Source organism: Paramormyrops kingsleyae, chromosome 18 (assembly GCF_048594095.1).
Source record: "Paramormyrops kingsleyae isolate MSU_618 chromosome 18, PKINGS_0.4, whole genome shotgun sequence".
Taxonomy (NCBI): Eukaryota; Metazoa; Chordata; class Actinopteri; order Osteoglossiformes; family Mormyridae; genus Paramormyrops; species Paramormyrops kingsleyae.
Window position 1 is genome coordinate 3,256,648 of NC_132814.1, and position 4,801 is coordinate 3,261,448.

Here is a 4,801-nt window from a genome sequence, read left to right on the forward strand (position 1 = left end):
TGCTCTAAAAACTAATTAAAACTAACTAAATTAGAGGGAAAAAGGTCAAAACTAAATTAAACTAAACTATAATGAAAAATCCAAAACTATTATAACCTTGGGACCATCTGGCTCGTTCCTGCCCACAACGGAAGACATCATACGCTGACGCTCTGTTAGGCAGCAGAGTTGTCGGCAAGGAGAGTGGTGGGGGAGCGCAAGCCCCCACGTCAGGGCAGGAACAGCCGGCGGCGGGGGCAGGAGGAGAAGCCCTGGCTGAGGTGGAGGAGGCCCCAGCGACAGCAATGCAGGAGGGGTCTCCAGTCCTGGCTCCAGGCGTCAGCAGCAGGAGGAGGAAGAGCCTCTCATCCCCCCGGAGGAGGAAGAAGAGCAGGAGGGAGGCGGAACCCGACGCATCCAGCCCTCCGGCTGCCACCTTGCCAGCAGTGGCGGCCGGGGACCAAGGCCGAGAGAGTCCCCCCTCCCCGATGGTGGGGGCCCCCCGCCTGGTGTGGGACCTGGGACAGTCCCCTGCGCCCCCCCAGGAGTATAGTGGTCAGCAGGACAAGGCCAATGAACAGGAGTACCTGGGGGGGCTGGAACTGGGGGACCTGTTGAGGTTGACTGAGGAGGGGGGGCAGTAATGCGTTATTGTTTTTAATGGCTGGCTTTTATTATTTTAGTTTGTTGTTTTTAATTGTATTTTACCATTTTAACATTTCATGGCCAATGGGCTATGTGCACGTAACTAAGGAGTTCTACTTCCGCCTCCTTGAGTGTGCGGTCGGCCATTTCCGGTTCGTGGCATTGTTATTTTGATTGCGGAAGATGGCGTATTTCACCCGGTGTCTAGAAGGCCTCCCGAAAATTGACGTGAACGACGTCCACAGGATTGTCCACCACTGTTCGTCTGCACCAGGTTCCAAGCGCGAAAAAGGATTTAAACTGTACATATCAAGTTACATCCACAACTTTGAAGGTGAGTAGCAGCGATAGCTAACGTTACTTCAGCTGTTAGTAGCTAGCTCATCTGTTAATGTAAGACAGCAGCTAAGTATATTACTAATATCAAATCGTGACAATACGACATACTTTATTAGTGTTTTTAAATACCTTATTATGTTGGAATGATTAGCAACTAGTGTATATTTTAATTTGGGTTTGTTTTTCCCCTCAGTGTCCAGGAAAGATCCAGTGTCAGGTGTAGTGTGTGTGAGGGCGTTATGTTATCCATCAATGGACAGATCAAAACCACCTCACAGTTTAAGTGTATGAAGTGTAGGGTGAAGATAGCGTTAAGATGGTTACCCATGTTCCTGGGTTAATCGTGTTCTTTTGGTTCTTTGCTCTAGGTTAACCATGTTCATTTGATTGGCCATGTTCCCCATACATGTTAAAAACGACAAGTGTACGCTAAGTGCTACGTTACTGCTATGTTTTCACTAACAGCAACCAGTGGTGTAGTATAGCTTGCTTTTCCAGGCACGCTGAACATCCCAGTTAGGTGAAACACATAAGATGTGTAAAAGTTTATGTAAACCTGCTGAGTCTAGGTAGGTAGGCTTATACTGTAATCTTGGTACTTGAGTGAGGTTACTGAGTGTACCTACAAATCAAATAGACTGCACCACTGACAACATCAAACCAAAAAGATTATTAACCCCTTTACTAACAGTATTTACAAGAAAATAGTTACGTTTTTACTAACTATTTTAACTAACAGTGTACAAAAATGAATAGTAGCCTACTTGAGTAGTCCATATAAATATATGCTACTCTTAAATTTTTTTTTTACATTTTTAACATCTTGTTACAGGTGGGGCTGACGGATTCAATCCCTGTAGAGCTGGCCCATCACAGCTATACATGTGTAGCTGGATCAGCGCTGTGTAACCACTGTGTGGCCCTACTTTTCCAGTCTGCACATTATTCTCAGCTTGACATAAACGTTGTTCCACCAGTGCTGAGCTGTACGGAGAGTGAACAGCAGTGGCACAAACCAAGAACCATGGCAAGTCTTTGAATAATATAACAATAAATTAAATACTACATTTACACACACATCACATTCTCTCACTGCTTATGGCTTATATTCACAGGGTGTTAAACCAGGTCCCGTCGAAAAGATGGCTGTGATGTCTGCCAAACCAAAGCAGAGGACCATGGCCGAGGGAGTACGGTGAGAATTTAGCTTGTAGTTAGTAACATACAGCCAGGTCCCTAAATATTGAGACATCAACACAATCTAATCTTTTTGGCTCTATTCACCACCAAAATGGAAATAAAATGAAAAGATGTGTTTTAACTGCAGACTTTCAACTTTAATTTGAGGGTATTTACATATCAGCTGAATGGTGTAGGAATAACAACAGTTTGTATATGTGCCTCCCACTTTTTAAAGGGACCAAAAGTAATGGGACAAATTAAAAATCATAAATCAATTTGTCCCGTTACTTTTGTTCCCTTAAAAAGTGGAAGGCACATATACAAACTCTTTTATTCCTACACCATTCACCTGATGTAAACGTTCACTTGTATGTAAATACCCTCAAATTAAAGCAGAAAGTCTGCAGTTAAAGCACATATTGTTCATTTCATTTCAAATCCATTGTGGTAGTGCATAGAGCCAAAAAGATTAGAATTGTGTTGATGTCCCAATATTTATGGACCTGACTTTATTAATTCATTTGTTAGGCCTACTTTTTTTCAATCAAATCAAGGAGTATTTATGAATTGATGAATTTTACTGATGTTTCAATTTGTTTCAAATAGGTCCACACTGTACAAAGCCGTCAGTGGAGAGTTGCTGGACCTGTCCGTTCTCAGAGTGTCCGAGGTCTACAAAGACTTCACCCCTCTTTCTGCACCACCTGTTTGTGCAATGGGTATCTCCTGTGAGGTGCCACTAGTGGACTCTGCACTTGGTTTGGTACAAACAGGCAGTCCCCTGTCATACCAACAACCCAAGGCAAGAAGTCGCCCTGTTGCTCATAATGATGCTCCTCCACGCCCAGATTTACCATTAGCTGGCTGCAGACTGGAGACATCACGCAGTATGTTTGTTTTCACTGAGCATCAACAGCTGCACTTCAAGTCACTTGAGGTTACTTGGGAGATGGCTAGAAAAATAGAGGATGCAACTAGGGGTCAAAGTACATCAACAGACTGGCATAGACTGCGAAAACCCAGACTCACTTCCTCACATTTTGGGGAAATATGCCATGCTAAACCATGCACCGTAGAAAAGATGGCAGACCGGCTGATGAAAGGGATCCGTCAGTCAGCAGCAATGAAGAGAGGTCTTGAAATGGAAGCTGATGCCATCGAAGAGTACTGCAAGCTCAAGAGAGTGAACTACTACCCTTGTGGCTTCATCATACACCCCGACACTCCATGGCTAGGTACATCCCCAGATGGGGTTGTCTTTGACCCAAAAGAAAGTCCTGAATTCGGCCTTGTGGAAATAAAATGTCCAAATATTAAGAGCTATGTGGATTATCCACATCTGAAAATGAAAGACGGCAACCTGGAATTGAAGGAGGGTCATGGCTACTACTGGCAGGTGCAGGGTCAGCTGCTCCTAACAGGAATGGAGTGGTGCGATTTTGTGGTGTTTGCGGAGGAAGACACTCTAATTCAAAGAATATACAGGGACAGTAGTGTGACGCAAGAAATAAGAGAGAGAGTAGACTTCTTTTTTTTTTACACATACCTACATAAATATCTGCTGTAATAAAAATGATTTATCAGTAAACCATGGCCTCTAAGACCTGTCTTGTTCTTGTTGATTTTCCATTATAATGTGAGGCCTTCAAGTGGGTTGTTTTAAGTTCATTTAAGTTCCTAATCAGAAAATGAGCTAAACAGCGTTGTAACATTGACCACTTGACTTAAAGTGTACACAGCAAAGGTGAACCCACACCGATGTGTTGCTAGATTTTAAACTAATATTTAATGAGTTAAGCCCACTTGAGGGAAATTAAACAACACGAAGAGACACCAAGTTGATATTTCAAACAATTAATTTATTAATTAAATAAATGTCAGTAGATGTAAGGCAAATTAAATTGTGGTGTGAATCAGTGTGATGTTTGTTTAAAAAAAAGTGAAGGAGGAAGAGGAGCAGCCAGCCATGAAGCAAACAGTCAGATATCTACCTGGCTCTTATGTTCTCTCCAGTCTTTGACCAGAGGTCCATTTTGGTAGTTGCTCAAGATGCATGCTACAGTGAAAAGTTGGTTTATGCTTCCAGAAATAGACAAAGGGATTACAGTGTCAAAAAGTTTGTTCTCCTTAACTCGCCTTATCAGCCTTTCAATGTGAACACGCAGCCGCGCAATTGACTGGGTCTCCAGGACGCCATGTGCTGCCATTTGCTCCTTATTGAAGCGGAAGGCAGGCCTGTGAAGTTTTCCTGGCACAAGGTTGTCCACCCTAAAGCCCTTGTCCACCATCACAGCCATGTTAGGGGACAGGAGAGGTATGATGCCCGACAGTTTGAAGAGCTCACGGTCACTGATGGAGCCCGCATAGAGTGCAGAAACAAATGTCAGAGGACCATGTGGTGCCATGCCAATCATGGCCTTGAAGGTACAGTGTGACTTGTAGTGTGAGTACACCTCACTCTGTAGCACAAGTGAGGATGGAGTTTGGCACCACAGCTCTGTGCAGTCAACAATGACCTGAGTGTCTGCATAGTCCTTGAACTCAGAAGGTAGGTTGGCTGTGATTTCTTCAGGTTTTATCCAGATACACACAGCTCCCAGTACACAGTAAAGAAAGTTTGCCCAGGTTGTGATGATCCTGCTGGCTGTTGTCCGAT

General features: G+C 43.7%; 1 long non-coding RNA gene across 1 annotated transcript; it reads left to right on the forward strand.

Annotated features, from left to right (window-relative positions):
* The first annotated feature begins 711 nt into the window (after window positions 1-711).
* LOC140579719 (uncharacterized) lies at window positions 712-4,046 on the forward strand. The gene is made up of 4 exons (XR_011983613.1): window positions 712-958; window positions 1,157-1,990; window positions 2,079-2,158; window positions 2,752-4,046. It is a non-coding gene; the product is annotated as an uncharacterized lncRNA (long non-coding RNA).
* The last annotated feature ends 755 nt before the right edge of the window (window positions 4,047-4,801 follow it).